This window comes from Corvus cornix, chromosome 7, assembly GCF_000738735.6.
Source record: "Corvus cornix cornix isolate S_Up_H32 chromosome 7, ASM73873v5, whole genome shotgun sequence".
Taxonomy (NCBI): domain Eukaryota; kingdom Metazoa; phylum Chordata; class Aves; order Passeriformes; family Corvidae; genus Corvus; species Corvus cornix.
Window position 1 is genome coordinate 19,006,830 of NC_046337.1, and position 18,413 is coordinate 19,025,242.

Here is an 18,413-nt window from a genome sequence, read left to right on the forward strand (position 1 = left end):
TCCTGTGCACGCGGGGGGCGGGCGGCACACGCTCCCCACCTGCACGGCCGGCCCTCAGCCCGCTCCCGTTTTCCAGAGCGGCTGAGGATGGGCAAGGTTGGCCCAGCCGCGCGTGTCACCACCGCCGGCAGCCTCGGCCAGGACTGGAGCACGTCGCGGAGAGCCCGCGGCGCTGCCCCGGTGGGGCCACCGACCGCGGGGACACCGAGCACGCCGCCCCTGCGGGGACACCGACCGCGGGCACACGGACGGCACGGCCCCGCCGCGGCTCCCGCCGCCCGGAAGCAGCGCTGCCGCGCGGGGTGGCTCCCATTGGCCCGTTCTCGTCACCCCGTCCCGCCCCCCGGCGCCGCGCGGGCGGCCATTGGCTGCCGGCGGCGTCAGTCGGCGAGGGCGAGCTCCGCCGGTGCCCGCGCTGCGCTTCCGCGCGGCGCGCGCTCTGCCGGCTGGTGCGGCTGCGGGCGGAGCAGGGATGCGCCCCGGCTGCGGGAGCGCGGCGCGGAGCGGCGGCAGCCCGGGCGGGCGAGGGCGGCGAGTGCGGCCGGTAAGGTCCGGCCGGGGAAAGGCGGGTGCCCATCGTCGTGCGCATCCCTTGCGCTCGGTGCTGAAGGGGCCAGGGGCAGCGCCGGGCAGCGGTGCCGGCACGGGCGGAGCGGGGCTCGGGCGGAGCGGCGGGCGGACGGGATGCCGGGGGCGGCTGGTGGCGCTGGGCCGCGGCGGGCAGCGGTCGCGGGGGACGCGGTCCCCCACCGCCCCTTGCCGTGCCCTTCGGCGCAGCGGTCCCCGGGCGGGACCGGCGGTGCGGTGGGAACTTCGTCTGCCCTCGCCCGGCTGGCGGCGGCCGGCGGTGCCTGCGGCTGCCGAGGCGGGGGGCGACATCAGCCCTCCAGCAAGAGCTGCGGCGCTGCCCCTCCGCTCCGTCGCCGAGGGAGGGCCGCCGAACGATGCCGCCGAACGGTGGCCCCGGTGCTGCCGTGCGGGGCCGCCGGAGGTGGTGGCTGGAAAGGCGGGTGCCGCGGGTCCCGGCGACGGCGCTGCCCCGGGCCCGGCTGTGCCCGCTCGGGAGCGGCAGCCGGCAGCGCGGACGTGCCCCGGGCCGGCGCTGGGGGCGATCGGCGCGGCCGCGCTTGTCTTGGGGCGGCGCGTTGAACTTCCTTTCAAGGGAGGATTTTACTCGAAGGTGTTCCCGGACGCCCAGCGGGGCGAGTCAGACAACGAAGGCGGCAGTGGTGGTGATGCGGCCGCAGACTGGATCTTAAAGTTAACACCGTTAGCTCAAAGAAAAGTTATTTTAAAGTAAGCGTATTGGTGGGGGTTGATACATGACCACTGGCTATTGAGACGGAGGAATTAGAAAGATGAAATCCCGTTTATCCCTGCACACTTCTTTCCATTGTTCTTCAACCTACTGTACTTTTAGTGATACAAGACAAATATTGGAAGGCTTTGAAGTGTTGTCAAATCTTGTTAATTTTGATAAAAACAGCCTCTAGATGCTCTTTATAGATGTCGTTGTAAACATTAAGTATCTTGATTATATAACATTTCAAGGGATCTGCCAGGATGTTGCCAGACTTTGTGATAAAGGACCTGATCTTCCAGTCCTGGAAATAAAGAGGAGGGTAGCATCCACAATTAACAGTTGAAGAGAAAACAGTTTGTGTTATCTGTTGGTTATTTTGCATCTCTTGGGTTGGGCATTTTAAACTTTTAAACACTGTCTGCAGAAAATGTAAAGAGCATTTAGTTTGATTCGGGGTTTGTTTTGTTTTGTTTTGTTCCTTTGTAGCTTTAAGCTTTCTTTATTACTTTCTAGGAGTGTATTGATCTTGTTCACTCTTTCTTGATAGACTATTCTGATTAGTTAGTTATAAGGACGTATTCAATCACGTGATGCATAGCGTGTTTTCAGAAGTATTTTAAATCATGATAGATGCAAGGGTGAATAACCACTGCAAACACCATTGTAACACGTACATGCGCTCCTTTGGGGAGCTGAAGCCCATTTTTACAGCTGTGGGAAGGCACAAGTGTAAAAGATTTGAGGTGTGAAATTTAGAGCTGATACAGGTTAAATATTGTTCCCTCTCTGCATACTTACCCACTAAATAACATTTTTGACAGAATATAAATTGCTAGTGAAATTTCAGTTTTCATACATCCCTAATTCTGGATAGATCTGTACAGGTTCAGCAAATGTCTTATTGTCAAACCAGTTTTTTAGAAACCTCGTTTAGTTAACCTGAGTCAGTGTCATCAGAGTATTTTAGATTAATTTAGAGAACAATCCTCATCCAAGTATGTCACACACAGTCATGATACAATGTCTGAGATGCACTCAGTTTTGCTCGTTTGCCTCATAACATCACCCATGTTTTCCTTGTGTGCTATTTTAGGAAAGAAAATCCCAAATTTTTGTGGTTGTTTTGTGGAAGAGAGCAGTGGATTTTTTGTAGATTACAGGCTGAAAACACTAAGCTTCCCCCCCCCCCCCCTTGTGAGTGACACCAAATTTTAATCTAAAAATTTAGTTTGTGAATGGGTAAACTGTAGAACCTTTAGCACATGAGTAGACATAATTTGTGACAGTCATTTCACTGGGGCTATTCCCAAGAGGACATGCATACAGGAGAATGCATGCCATGTATTTGCTACATAGCCAATCTTTGTCTTAAATACCTTTCTCCATACACAGTTCTGTGGAAGCCTTTTCTAAAACATCAAAATATTTCAATTCTATCGTTTCAGAAGGGTGCTTGATTCAGTGTTTTTCATCTTCTTTGTCTGTTAGTAAGTAATAAACTTTTTTGGAGCAGCAATCATTCCACTGAAGTCAATACAAGTGTATTAGGTATTTACTTGTTAAAAAATATTAATCAGTTGTAGACTTATTAATATTCTTAAGTATTACAATTACATAATGTTCATACCTAGTTAAAAGTTAGAGGAGAATGCAGAAGATTCAGAAATTTTTAGCTTGCTTTTCATGGTTTTCTTCTATATAAGAGAAAATGAGTCCATCTGTATGCTTCCCAACTAAAACAACACTCAGAGATGTCCTGGATTTTCTTAAGATGCTTTTTAGTAGTGATTTTTACAGGGTAGCATCACTACATGTAATATAATGAGAAATCTGGAACTGAAGCAGTCAATTCTGTCATGTTCTCCACCCTGTTGCTTATTTAGTTAAATAGATAAAAATGCATACTAAAATATTATTGATGTCATTTCCCATGACTAATAGGAAAAATTATTTCTTTTGATACAGTTAGGGAAAACAAGAGGTATGCTTTTTAGAAATAACTACAGTTTAGAAATAAGTACATATGTACCTTCAGTTGAACCAATGAAGAGTTGCAGAAGCTCATGGAAAAGATGAATGAATGATGTGTCTCCTAGCTGTCTTAGATCATGCAAATGGTACACTGATCTTTTTGGAAAAGCTAATGCTGTTTTTGAACTGCAGTTAAAATATGGACTCGTAGCTGTGTCACCATCAAACACAACAACTCTAAATGCTGATGTATGGCAGCTCTGCAGAACTCCAGATAAACAGAAGTATAAAATGCCTCAGCATCCAAGTGTTCCTGTTGTTGCTTACTCACAGGCCTCAGATGTTTCCAAATGGTGATAGTATCTACTGCCTAACAGTGCCATGGGCATAATGACCAAGAGTGTTCTGCTTGAGCACCTCTGTCTCCTGTGAATACCTCTCAAGGAACTTAGAAAAGATACTCTTAAACAGTAATTCAGCTCCCAGTGCTGAGAACACAGCTCTTCAACAGAGAGAGAGAGAGGCAAAGATGGGCAGGTCATTCTTTGACTGACAGACTGCAGATACATTGGTGGAAGAGATCAGCTTTCCCAAGCACAGCCAGGAGCAGAGAGGATGTACAAGAGTCTTGGGCCTGTTTGTGGCTACTATTAATACAGAGATGAATCAAGGTGTGATAATGAATTATAAATCTCAATTACAAGACACCCCTCTTCTTGTATCACAACCTAAAATGTAAAATTGCCAGGTATTGCATGTGTAGTGGGGAGTGGACACTCTTTTTAGCCCTCTTGCATTCTGATTTTTGTAGCTCTCAATTCAAACTCCCAAACTAGTGGGAATAATCTAGATATCTGCAATAGTTATTCATTAAACTCTACTTTATTATTCCCTTAAGGATTAAGATGTGTAATTTAGTGCATATATAAATGTATAATTTAATGTATCACTACATACATTTGTGAAATACATAAGTATGCATTTTGTTGCATCTGAATAACAAGAAGTTACCAAATACTGGTGAGGCAGCTAATGGTGAAGAGTGCAGTGAACGAAGAAAATGCTATATAACTGAAACCCTGTGTGAATACTGTGGAGCTACATTTATTCATTTCTGTGGAGTGTTGCCAGCATACCTTTTCCCTTTGCAGATGTTCTGTATTATCAGTAGTCTCAAAATATTGCAATTATAATATGCCTATTTCATGTATAAACAGTTTCTGTAGAGCAGGGCAGAAAACACCCTATAGATACTGGGTTTTGCACTCAGTTTTTAAAGACTGCCATCTGAATACCAGTAGGCTTTAACTCTTACTATCTTTTGAGACTTAATTTAGTAAAAATGTGAATGACTTGCATGCCTAACCTTACTTCCCTTTGAGCAGTTCTGCAGCTCAGCTCTTTGAGGGGATGATGTTTGTTTCTTTTGTCCCTCAGCAGGTGGCTACAGTTTCACTGAAATAGCTGATCTTGCTGCGGAACAACAGATGTGGCTTTTTGGGGTCACACTGCCTGGAGTAATGAAAATATTTCCCCCTGGGTCTGACCCTTATTTTTGTTTAAAGATAGAGTACTAATTTATTGCTTAGCAAAGGATGTTGTGTTGGAATTTATACTGAAGGACTGCTGTTATTCAAATCTTACCTTCATCTTTCACAGCTGATAAGAAGCAGAGGTGTAACCTTCATGATGTTTTTCAGAGCTTAACAGAAGATACAAAAGGAAACTGATGTTAAGAACATCAGAAAAGCTCTACTGTGTCAGACCAGTGGACCTGCATACTCAGGGTTTGGTCTCCGACAGTGACATTAAGGGATGCTGTTAGGGACTATACACAAACCTAGCCTTTTTATGAACCTATTCCCTTGTACTCTTCGTGCATACTTGTTTGTCATATTAGGGATGGTAGGTATATATCTGCTCAGTGTTTTTAGAGCCCATTTGTGGACCTGCAAACCAAGAACTTGTCTTTTTCAAACTTGCTGATGCTCTACTATCTTCACAACCTCCTGTGGCAGCAAGTTCCAGAAGCTTACTACTACCTTTGTAAAGAAGCACTCTAATCTTTATAAACTAATGTTGTGGTGGCTTTGTAAAAAGTCCCTTAGTTCTATTACTAAAGGATTTAGCAAGCAGCTTTACATTAATTTATTTACCATCTTCATGGTTTGATTGATCATATCTTGATTCAGTCTCCTTTCCTAACTAAAAAGCCCCTCAAGTCTCTTTTTCTAAGGCAGGTACCCCATCTTTTTGATATTTTGATCTCTGACTAGAGTCTGTTCTTGAGATGCAGAGACCAGAAGTACTTGAGATGTGGATGGACCAAGGTATAAATGTGCTTTGTCTTCTTCTTGATTCCTTTCCTCATGATATCCAGTGTTCTGCTAGGGTTTTTCTTGCTGTTGTACATAAAACTGTTAATTCTAGGGATCTGTCGATAATGACTGCTGGATTTTTTCTCCAGTCATTTGTCAGCATGGTGTGTATGTGACTGAGATTATTTTCCATGAGATGTATTAGCTTACATATATCTACACTGAAACTCATTTGTCATCTTTTTGTTCACTCTTGAGTCCTGCAGAGTGCTTCTGGAGCTCTTTGCCATCATGATGGCATTAGTTCTATGCTCAAAGACAAATTCTGGTCTTTGTCTCAATTTTGCCAAGTATCATACCTTATGAGTTTTTTTGAATGTATATCTGAGAGGAATAAAAGTATCATGGCATATCAGACAAGGGTGTTCATAGATTTAAAAATGATCTGTATGTAACACAGACTTTGTTTTTTTGTTGGGTATTTTTTTGGGTTTTTGTTTGTTTTTTTTTTCACCTCAGCAAACTCATAAGCTCATAAGGCTGACAGGTTAATGCTGTGTCCAGAAATCCAGACCAGATAAAACAGAAAGCGAACTCTGAAAAATGCCATTCGTAGCACTTATTCCAACTGCACTGAATGGGGACGTGAGAATGCTGGTATATCGTATTTGATCCATGTTGATTGCTGTTAAAATTATTTTTAATTAAAACCAAAGAAACTTTTAAAAATATTGGAGTGCAAAGCAATATTTACTCAAATACCTTTAATGCCTTCTTAGCCTCTCTACGGATTCACTACACAGCAGTCTTAACTCCAATGCTATCTAATTAATCACCTTTCATTTGTGAACTACATTTCATAGTAACATGAAAATAATAACCAAAGCTTTTCTTCTCCTCCCTCCCAGTTGTATTAGAGGTTAGGCTGGAAGCCTGCCACATAGAAAGGATCTCTTCATGTTCCTTGTTCAAAGCCAGGCTAGTCATTTGATACTCAAAGCATGTCACTTGGAAAAGCTGCTGCATTGCCAACAGCAGTGAGAGCGAGGTTTAAAGAAACATCAGAAATGTATTATTTGTGTGCTGTGTTACTACTTAGTGTTACTTAGTAATAAATGTGGTTTCACAGCAGGGCAAGTAACTCCAGCAGTGTGTCTGTGATGACCCTGTTTTCCCTTCTCCCAGTCACAGTAACACCATCCTTCCTAACCCTCTGTAGAAGTACTTCAGCACCTAAGTCTGGCAGAAGACCAGTTCTCCACCCTGGCCACTGATTTAAAAAGTGAAAACAAAACAGAAACCCACTTTCTGCCAGCTTGAATCTGCTTCACAGAGGACCTTATGAAGGCTGTGCAAGGGAGGACATAGAAGTATGAAGGTAAATGCAAGAGGAGAGCAAGATGGTTGAACAGCAGCAGTTAATAATTGCCTTATGTGCTTGTCAAACTCCAGTCTGAAGTGCTGTTCTGTTTCTTGATTTATTGTTGTTCAAGTACTTGGCAGAAGTACAGGACTATTTTAGTAGGCAGCCTATTGCTTTGTTAATTTAAATATTTAGCTTAAAGAATTTTATTTTACATCCTTTGAAGGAAGGCCCCAGCTGCTCTACTACCCATCCATGAGGTCATCTGCTGTGTAAATCCAGTTGTCTGAAAGACTGTTACCAACTGTAGTTGGTTGCAGCAATAGGATTCTTCTTTCATTTTGTTTTGCACTATAATACAGTTCATCAGACCAGCTTTTTCAAATTAGCATGTATTCAAGTACATAACAAATATATTTCTACTACTTGATGTTTGTCATGGGTGGTTTAAAGTTATATTCCTGATCTATCAAATGGGTGCTGTTTGCTGGAATCTGTAGCAACCAAAACAAAGCAGTTTGCCAAAGAAAAAGGTTTTGGTGTATTCCATTTGCATGGTGTGCATGAAACCCACCTCATGCTAGTTCGTAGCAAGCATGTCTGTGTGTACAAGCAGCTGCAAAGTGAAAACAGCTTTCTGTTGGCTGATGCAGCTCAAAATTAGTTTAGCGTGGCACAGTGAGCTCATGGCAATCATGGATAGACATGAACATTGTCAGTGTGTAGCCTGCATGGTCTTTCTCCCCAGTACTTACAGGCCACAGTAGTCATAATGACTGAATACATTTGGCAGCAGTGATAGAGCAGTGCCACATGTGCTGCTTATCTGCCTTAAACAGACTATCATTGTAAAAAGTGGAACTTGTGTCCCATTGTTCAATTATGACAATATCTTCTTGTGTTAAGATGTGTGCAATCATTCATCTAACTTTTTTATAAGATACTTCAGAATCATCAGCCAAATTTCACTATATTCTTCCCTAGAAAAAATACTCTGATGTAGGTGCAGTGGTACATGTAAATGAATCCACACCGTGGTGGGCATCCAAAAAACATTCTAACAAGTTAATTTCTTTTATGTATGCTTTTTAAGAAGATACATTAAATCTCATAAGTTCATCAGCTCTGTTAGGCAGCTAGTAAGAGTGGCATTAGTACAGTCATAGCATTGTACTATAAAAATCTATTATATTAATGTTTACATAAAGCTTTCAGCATTTGCAAGATTTTTCCATGTAGAAAAATAATACATTTAATTGCTTTTTGCCAAGCTTTTGAGTATGCTAGATTTTTGTTAAAAGGCCACAGAAAATGCACCTTAGCTCAAATATAATCATAAACCAAATTCTGTTATATGTAGTTTATACTGTATTTGCTTAAAATAAGCTAGGAAGTAACAGAGCAGTGCTAAAAGTTGGCTAAAAGATTCAAATATATGCGGTTTTCATCACAAGAATTAAGCTTCAAATGAAAGTTTCTCACCAAGTTAGTGGCAACTAGGTCATGTTGAGTCTGATGTCTCTATACCTGCTTGGGATTCACCTCTACCCAATCAGTTTGTTAAAGAGCACATTACTTCTTCTGCTCTGAAATACTTTTACACAAATATTTTCCTGTGTTGCAGCTAAGGTGAAAAACTGTTTTGCAAACCCTGAAGAGACTGGCCTCCTTGCTGGAAATATTCATGTGCAGATTTCAGATTACTGGACAAAGTCAAACATTAATCAGGCATTGAAATGGACCAGAAAAGCTTGGAATAGAATTTAAGCATCCGGTCTTCTACTGATTCTTTAGGTTGGGTCATATTAAACATTTCACATGGAAAATATACTGCTACTGGGGACAAGTTCTTTCATCCATATATTCTATCTAGTTCATGAAATTAGAAGTCAACAGGAGTGGAATTCAACACATGATGTCCTAGTTACAGGTGAGGAGGAGATACTGAAATACAATTTTATGGGTATCTTATTCTGAATATTTCTCAGGAGAGAATAAAAATTCTTGATAGGTGTGTGCATGCACATAGAGGCATTAAACAAAACACTAGTTAAACTAAAAACTAACTTGTAGAAGTTCTGTACTGTTTATTCATTTATAATAGGGAAATTAAATACTTCTGTTATTGCTGCTAATTCCAAACATAAACAGACTCAACTCTGTTGAGAAGTTCCCAAATAAGATGTTTACTGTGAATTGGATTTTTATTTGCAGAGAAGAAACAGTAATTCTTTAAGATTTGGTATTGATATCAGCTGAAGTCTCCTGCAAACTGATTTTGGTACTGCAGCTCACATTGTAAAATTGCTCTTTATCATCTTACACAATTAGTGCTTTAATCTCATGAACAATCATGAAAAAGGTAGGTAGCAAGAGAATTTAGTAGTAAAAGCAGAAAAGCTCACCTGCAGGTTTTGGGAGAGGAGAGTAATGTATAGCATCAGCTGTCCACTTTCAGACATTTTTTTTCATTTTGGTTTTCTGAAATAAAATTCATTAATTCTTTTAAGAACATAAAACAATACAACACTGCAAAATGGCTTAATAAAAATTCACAGAAAATAACTGAGTCAAAGTAATAGGTTTTCCTCTGAAGGTGTTACACTTGTACTGGCTATCCAGGCTATGCATCAAGTCATAGTAAAATGTGCAAATGAATGTGGATGATGCAGCCAAAATCGTGGATCATACAACAAGGAATCTGTCACAGTAGGCTTCTGCTAGGTTTTGTTTGCACTGCAAGGACTTGTCAGAACAAAGACAGCCCACCTGGAGATAGAAAACTTCCCTGAGCCTCTGCCTGCTGTTGCATTTTGTCAGTGGCTTTTGACTGAGGCATCTGACTGTTGCTGGCTGCATTACTGCAGATCACTCTGGCTGGCTGTCATGGGATCACAGGTCCACTTAGAGGCAGGCACTAAGGCACAGGAGTTTGAGCCTTGGCCAGATTTTATATAATTTTATATAATTTAAAATTATATATTACTATATTAACCACAAAGTCTGGGGAAGCCATGTATTGGTTAATGTATCACAGCTGAGGTCACCTGGAAATCATCTCCTTCATAATTTGAAAATGGTGAGAAAGGAAAATTTCTTTATAACCCAGTAAAAGTAAGCAACATACAAGTGCTGATCAATCTTGTCCTCTGTAAAGTATGTCCCTGTTAACTGAGTGGTCACTCAGCCAAGTTACTGCATGCTTTCGTTTCATTGCTAGAGACGAGTTGGAGGTGATTGCTCTGTAGTGAGACTTCTGGCATGAGCAAACAAGTCAGTTAAATCTGAGCAATTCCTGTGCACTTTGTACAGTTGTCAGTGAAATGAAGACTCAGCCCTGATATTTTGGAACTATTCAGAATTATTGTTAATGCAGTTCTTTCTATCAAGATACCAATAAAGGCTCTGTGTGTTTTTTCCAACTTTTATAGATCTACCCAAACTTTTTAAATTTATGGGGGTTTTTTCCATCTTTCAGACTCTTATCAATTTTTATATTATTGGGCCAAAGTTCCACTTGCACAACATGCAGTTGATAGAAAGTAATTTTTAGTCATGGTTTTAACAACATGGTTTCAAGCAGCTGTATTAAAAATACTACCTGATTTTACATTTTAAAAAGTGTTTTGTAATTCTCTTACAGACAAAGCATGTGTGTCAGGTAGAAAGAAGTAACTACTATCTTGTCTGTTAAAACATCCTCTGAATAAAACGTATGATGATTAATACCAGAAATCAGTTTTGGTATTAGTTATAGTACAAATGCTTTTAGTAGTACTTGTTTCTTTACAGTCTTTAAGACTGAGTTATCTGTAGAACATGTTAAGAAGATTCTACACAGTGCAGTGTAGACATAGTGTCTGGTTTGGCTCCTGGATTCCCTGCTGCTGTGAACACCAGAGCAGATTTGCTTGGGCCAGAGATAATCAAAGGAGCAGTCCTGGATGTGGTGGATCTGTTCCAGTCACATTATGGACATGGCATGGCCAGAACTAGTTGGTCCCAGCCACTAGAGAGCAGCCAGGAGAGCCAGATGAGATCTGCCAGGTTGGGAAGAATTCTCAGAGGCAGGGACATACACGGGTACCTGGTGGCACTTGTACTTGCTTGGGTGGGTGGAGTTCAAGGGTACTACAGCTTGGTCCCCTGGTCAAGCCTTTGCCAGTGGCACCACATTTGTCTTGGTGCTGAGGACACTACAGACTCAAGTGGCTGTTAAGTGGCTTTGTGACAGACTACTCCTCTTGCAGAGTGGAATCTCACACACCCAAGAGCCTGGCCTAGCAGTTCCAAAGTGATGATAAAAATGCTGATTAGAAGTTTAGTTTCAACATTTCTCAGTTCAAAAATAATCTAAATATGCTGTATATATGTATTTATGCATGCCTACATTGTTAATCCATTATGTTGCCTTGTGTACTACCTCAGAATTCTGTAATTGCTTCACTTTGTACATGTTGTTCTTATGTGCCAGGATTTCATAATTCACTAGATGACATTTTTGCCTGATTTGTCAGGAAGGGCATGGTATTAATAACAGTATCTCTTCTTTGTTATCTGATAGACTATTTTAATGGAGGAAAATAAAATAATTCGTTTGACTTTCATATATTTTCATTGTTGAAAAATAAAATGTTGATCTTTTGAAGATGATGACTACATCTTTCATATGTAAAACAATAAAAATTGTTGTAATCCTAGCTTCATTTGCTATACAGTAGCTAGATAAGAATGTTAGTGTTAGATGTATAAGTACCCGGTTATCTCATGGGATATTAAAATTTTTGAGTTGTTTTCTGTCTCAAAAGGCAAAGATTTATAGTATTTGAGCAGTTCTAATAGGTGGTAATATGAACAATGACTAAAAGAGCCATGGAGTTGACATGTGGAGTTTAGAAAATAATGAAATCCAGACTGGTTGAATTGAGGACTTAAAACTGGAAGACTATTTCTTTCTTTAAGTAAAACTTAGGCTAGAAATTTTTGAATGAGATGCAATGACATGGTTAAAGACAAATAGATTTTCTGACTCTGTAAGTAATACTGTTATATTGTAATGAAAATGCAGGAGGTGTTCCCTATGAAGCACAGTACTAATATTTCATGTATAACCAATATGGAAGTGATTAAATTGCTTTACAAGCAAAGGTTGGGAGCATGGTAACAAGAAATATTACAAGCCAATACTCCCTCTATCTGAAGATTTATTGTTTTGTACTAATGAAACATTGTAATAACCTTGCCCACCTTTAGAGGAGAACCTCAACTACATCTCTCTGGAGTTATTCTTCAAACAGTATAATTATTCTGCTTAAATAATTTTTATGCAAAGAACAGTTACAATAAACAGAACCATAAGAATGAAATGACCATATTAAATGTTAACAAATGCATAAAAGGTAGGCTAATATGTAAGTATGCAGATAGAAATAAAATATTTTTTCAAAAGTAAAAGTAGTTGATTGCCAAGTGGGTTTCACATTAACGTCCTTATCCAAAGCCCACTGGACTAACTAAAAGTGATCTCTAGCACCTCAGTTAAATTCAGTCTTGAGTTCCTTACCCCCTTCCATAAGAGTGAAAAGCCAGGACTTCCCTGAATTTCAGTGAATCCAGTTTTCAGGACTTGAGGTAGCTTCAGTGTATTTAACAGCTTTCTCTTGAACGCAGTGTAGCAAAGATTTATACTTTCCTTTTCCACAAAAACTGTAGCCTGGGATTGTATTTGTACTGAATTTGCTTTTTTAGTATTTGTTTACTGTCAGGAACACCTTGCTCAATTTTTTTACTATATTTGTTCTGGAAATAATGAGAGAGAGAAAAAAGTGAAAAATGAGTGAGTTTGGGTGAGAAATTGGCAATACAGTTAATATTAAAGTTGACATGCATTTTAAGGCTTTAAAGGAGATTTGAAATAAAATTGTATGTTCTGTTTTATAAGAATGGTTTGACCATTGCTAGAAAGCTTGTACGTTATTTTTTGGTTTTCTCTGAGTGTAAAGTTTGCAAAACTGTTTTTATTTTTTTCTTTTCTGATCCAGCTAGATTTTCATCCATAGGTAAGTGTGCCACATATATATGATCTTTGTTCCTTTCAAATACGTAACTCTTTCATCATTTGGGGCGTTCATATAACCCAGTTATTTCTTGTTATGAGGAAATTCAGAACTGTACTAAAAGCTGTTACCTACAGATTTTTGTGCCTGTTAGCTTAAAAGGGAAACAGCTTGCCCCCTCTTCTTGCTATACTATATAGTGGTATGACAATAGTTCTTTTAATTAGGTCATTAAGACATACACAGAGGACCTGACTTGGCAAACCTAAATTACATAAATGTCACAGGAAAGTCAATAGGATGTTTGTTCATGAAATGAGGATCTTGCTGAACAAAAGATGGTGCTACCAATAAAACTTTGCATCAAGGTTGAATTCATAACACTGTACCAGCTATACCACATTGAACTCTCTGATGGAAATGCAGTTTGAACTCCAATGTTTACTGAGTATGGAAGTGATGAATACATGGCTCTAATAGAAATGCCATTTTTGGTGCAAGGTAGTTACCCAGTGACTGAAGATGAGTACTTCAGGAATTTGGCATCTCAGTTAGATGAGATGAGAAATCCTGTTCTAACTAGGATTTATTTCAATGGCATTTTATTAAATACACCAATTTCTGTATAGTATTTGACTTCAGGTGGTAGTGACACAAGACTTCTTAGAAAATGCATTTCTGCTTCACCATGTGAGATGCTGTCCAGGGCCCTGTTCTAGGGTCATGTCAAAACTTGGCATAAACCCATATGTGAATTTCATCTACACTTTTTCAGGGTCAGTTTCACTAACGGGTACCAAGGAAGATGCCTGAAGTGTAGTCACACAGCACATGCTTTGCTTTTTATCAGAGAGGCATCAGTCAACAGAGTGGGGGTGGTTGTTGTCCTGTTCAACTGAAAGGACAGATTTTGTTCCCTTTAGAGGCCTGTAGCAGTTCCCCAAAGAGAATTTCCTGAAGGGAAAGGATGAGGCTGTCCTGCTTTTGCTATTTTCTGTGGCTAGCTAACAGGTACTGTTTGCTCTTCTATCCTGGAACCTCTTTCTGACCACATACAGGGCTGCATGCCAGTGGAGGCTGATGCAGATCAGTACAAAAATAGCAAACTAGCCTCTGCCTAAATGTGCTAACCTGACCAGCCTCATAACATCGGACTTGAAGGCTTGACTTTCATGGGGGAAGTTAACTGTCTGCTGTAACACCCTCTCCCTGGCAGAGAGGAGGAAATTCCTAAATGTTGGTGAAGGGTTCTCTTCATTTGTGAAGTATTAATGAGCTATTATTATTTTGGTATTACCTTTAAAATATTTTATGGCGTGTTAAAATGAATAACAATGTCACAGTAGCCATGTCTTATTCACAAGGTGTGATGCATGAGGTTAGTTGTTTTCAAACAAGGACTGATTTCTGGCTTTCCCCAGATATTAACTAAGTTCACTTAAATAGATTTTGGATGACACAAGAAGCAATAGTCTACTTAAAAGCTTATAGTTCTTTGAAAATACTTGCAATTCCATTCAGTATGTGAATGAAGTCCAACCAAAAGACTTTGGCGTTCCACAAAATAAATCCAGGGTCTTGCCAGCATGCTGGGAGTTACATTTTCCATCTAAAATGGATTTCTAGCTCATGCTTATAACTCTTTTATAAATGGTTAGTTTTTATTGAGAAGATATTTCTTAGTTTGGAAAAATACTTTTTTTCCTTAGTGCTAAAATCATTGAAGTGGGAGGTTTGCAAGAGAAACTTCAGTATCAGAACCCAAACAAGGCAAAGGGCTAAAAATGCATCTTAAGGACCATTAGTCAGAACAATTTGAGCTGACAGTAGCCAAGATTGTTTTATATATGAAGTTCATCAAATAGAAAGTTGGTTTCTTTAGCTGGAAGAAATGCCTAAAGGGGTACATTTTTGCTGCAGTTGCTAGGGAGCAGCTTATACTGTATCTGTGGGATATAATGGGAGTCGTGTAAAATGCACTATGCTGATAATTTACCTCAGAGTGGTTAGAGCTGAATATTACAGTCACAGAGCACATCTCATTGTACAAAAAATGAAGACGAGATGGATGTTCTTAGTAATGTTAGGTGACAGAGCCACTGTGGTATACAAGGCACAGTACGTGTGTCAGTAGGCTGACAGGAGCATGTCAGTCCTACATGATCCTTAGGTGGGGCTGTGATTAAGTGAGCAAAAAATTAATACATTGGCTAGATGGGAGGAACGAGCATAGCAGAGGAGAAGAAGTAAAACCTGTGTTTTGTGTATTTGACAGACCTCTGGAATGAACAAAGTCCTGAGAATCCCAAATAGAGTAGTCTTTTTTTAAGACTAGCTCACTTGAATGGAAGTCTGTGCTATCAGTAGTATGTTGTTTACCAAAATGAGGATGGGTAAGTTGGGAGGGGATCTGACTAACCCTGCTCCAAAGTGAAAAGGCTCCACTGCATTTGGAAACAGACTTGCTTAGCTATGAAATGTCAACGTCTGTAATATAAACCTCTATGATTACTTGGTTATGGGACTTTGTAGTTTTATTTCAGAATCTGTCAGATTGGAATTATTTTGGTTGAAAACACGGCTTTAACAGTTCAATATTATTAAAACTGTGAATACAATACATAAATTATACAGCTATAACACTGGTTTCTTGTTTTTTATAGCATTAAGCATCTCCAAAAATGATCAAAATATTGCTATAGATTTCCATTTTAATATAATAGTTAAAATCTCACCAATATTTTTTCCTTACTGCATCAATACAGCAATACTGTCTTGAAGTTAATTGCTTCACTCATTTGAGCACTGGTGCAAGGTTGTCTCACATACTGTACACAGAGATTGAGTGTGTTTTCCTCAGCAATTACTGCATTTGTTAAAAGTGATTAGAAAATCAAAAATGTTAGGAATACTCTTTAATTAGATGATTAAAGAACCCAGCAAGTAGTGTGATGTTCAGATAAAACAAAAGGTATTCCATAGCATTTTTAGACCATGGTAGAACTCAGATAGGATGTGAGTTGTACTGTGCAGTTAAAGTGCCACAAAAGGGTTTGAAGTTTCTTGAAATACTGCATGGCATACATTTATAGTTTTCAAGCAATTTTATCTTTCCAGGCTCAGCTGCCTCACCTTGAAAGATGCTTTCAATAAGCAATCTCACAGTAAGCTGTCTGAAAACATGATGTTATTCCTAACAACAATTTGAAACCCACTGGACTTGGCCTTCACAAAACATTGTGAACAGATACTATCAAAATGCAGCTGAAGTTAATGAAGTTATGTACACTAGATATACTAGCCACACTAGCCAAAGATTAAAAAAACCCCCTTTCATAATCTGCTTTTGCAGATTATTGACTTCTCCAACCTTTTCTAAATGTTAGAGGGTTTTTTTTCTTCTCTAATGAACCTTTGGTACAGTTTAGCTCCTGTAATTTTTTCATAAAGATCCAACTATTTTTTTTCCCAAAGACATCTTTTGGTATTGAAGAAACATCTCAAATTGATTCCAAAGGCTCTATTCACAGTACAGTCTTTAAGTGATGCCTCCTTTTGAATAGATTTGTTGCCCATGCATTGTTCTGAGAAGCAGTTTCTAATTTCTGAAATGCTCCTTTTTAAGTAAAATACAATAACTTCCTTCTGTAGTTTTTATATTTTATACGATTGATTTCTCTGTGGATTATATTATTATAAGATTTAATGAATATTACATTCTACACATAAATATTCACATGTTTTTCATTTAGCTGTTTGGGTTTGCTTTTGTGGATGAAGCATGTAAAACTAATAATTCAAAAGAAAACAGGACTAGACATTGTAATTGCTGTTACATATAATTGTCTGCGATCCCACTTCTGTTCTACTTCACTTCTGAAATAGCATAATGCATTTCTGTTAGTAACACAAAGAAGAATATTTTGTAAAGAAACAGTCTGACATCTGGAAAATACTGTAATCTGTCTCTTAAAAGATGAAGTACATTATTTCTATTCCTTCTTTCCTTCTGTTGAATTTAAGTGTTCAGACTTGGACAATGAGCATGGGAAACACCAAGGAACAGTCAAATACTTTTGCTTCCCTTAGTACAGTGAAAATATCTACCTATTTTTTTAAAATGTCTGCTGTTGCAAATTTCCCAGAGATAACTTTTTTTCAGTTGAAATGTTTGGTACTTACAACAAGATTATTGGGATTTTTTAACAGTAATGACCCTAATACTCACATAAACAGTTTCTAAAATAACCTTGAAAAGTCTGTATAAAAGCTACCTAGGACTAAGAGATTGTTATGCATTCTTTCTGAAGCATTAGGGCAGTAAGAAAATCATTAATTGTAGTTGATTTCATAGTCTGGCATTCTTCAAGTCTTTTTTCTTGCCCCGGATAATGCCTATTTTATTTAGTAGAGCAGATTGGAAGTTGTGCATCTGCTGCAACTTTTTTGTATTAGATTTATAGTTTGCTTTCCAACTGACTTAATTAAAGGACAGTTGCTTTGGGGTTTTTTTACAAACCTGAAGCAGAAGATTTGATGCAAAATACTGGGTCCACATAGCTAACATTTTATGGGAGGAAGGGGCAAAAGTTGGAAAATCTAGAACTGGAATATAAATGTGTAAATAGGATGTGATTTGCCCATTCTGAATACCAGTGCTCTCTGGATCTCTTAGCCATAAATTAAAATCTAATTTTTTCTGAATTCCAGCTCTAATTTCTTAGCACCTTTTTGTAAAACTAGTCAAAATTTTGTTCTATCTTGTTTAAAAACAACCCTTTCAATCTGCAAATGCCACCTGAGTTGTCAAATATTCCCAGAGACCATACTCAATCTTACAAAATGAAAGAATATTTTTCTTCTATGTTTGTTGTCGTGGTTTAAACGCAGTCAGCAACCAAATGTCACACAGCTGCTCACTCACTCCTCCACCAGTGGGATCAGGGAGAGAATCAGAAGAGTGAAAGCTAGAAAACTTATGGGTTGAGGTAAAGACACTTCAATAGGTAAAGGAAAAGCTGTGCACACAAGCAAACGGAGCAAGGCACTCATGCACCAGTTCCCATGGGCAGGCAGCTGTTCAGCCATCTGCAGGACAGCCAGGGCTCCACCACATGTAACGGTGACTTGGGAAAATGAATGCCATGATTCCAATCGTCCACCCTCTTCCTCCTTCTTCCCCCTCTTTATATACTGAGCATGCTGTCATATGGTCTGGAATGTCCCTTTGGTTGGCTGGGGTCACCTGTCCCAGCTGTGTCTCCTCCCAGCCTCCCAGGCACCCCAGCCCCCTCGCCAGCGTGGCCGTACAAGGAGCAGAAAGGACCTTGGCTCTGTGTAAGCCCTGCCCAGCAATAACAAAAACATCTCTCTCTTATCAACCCTGTGCTCAGCACAAACCC

General features: G+C 39.7%; 1 protein-coding gene across 9 annotated transcripts in view; it reads left to right on the forward strand.

Moving 5' to 3' along the window:
• The first annotated feature begins 496 nt into the window (after window positions 1-496).
• The window catches only part of B3GALT1 (beta-1,3-galactosyltransferase 1), a 186,741-nt gene continuing 168,824 nt past the window's right edge, over window positions 497-18,413 (forward strand). For all 9 annotated transcript variants that reach the window (XM_039554608.1, XM_039554606.1, XM_039554605.1 and 6 more), the window contains exon 1: window positions 497-544. The gene's annotated coding sequence lies outside the window, so the exon portion shown is untranslated. The remainder of the gene's footprint in view (window positions 545-18,413) is intronic.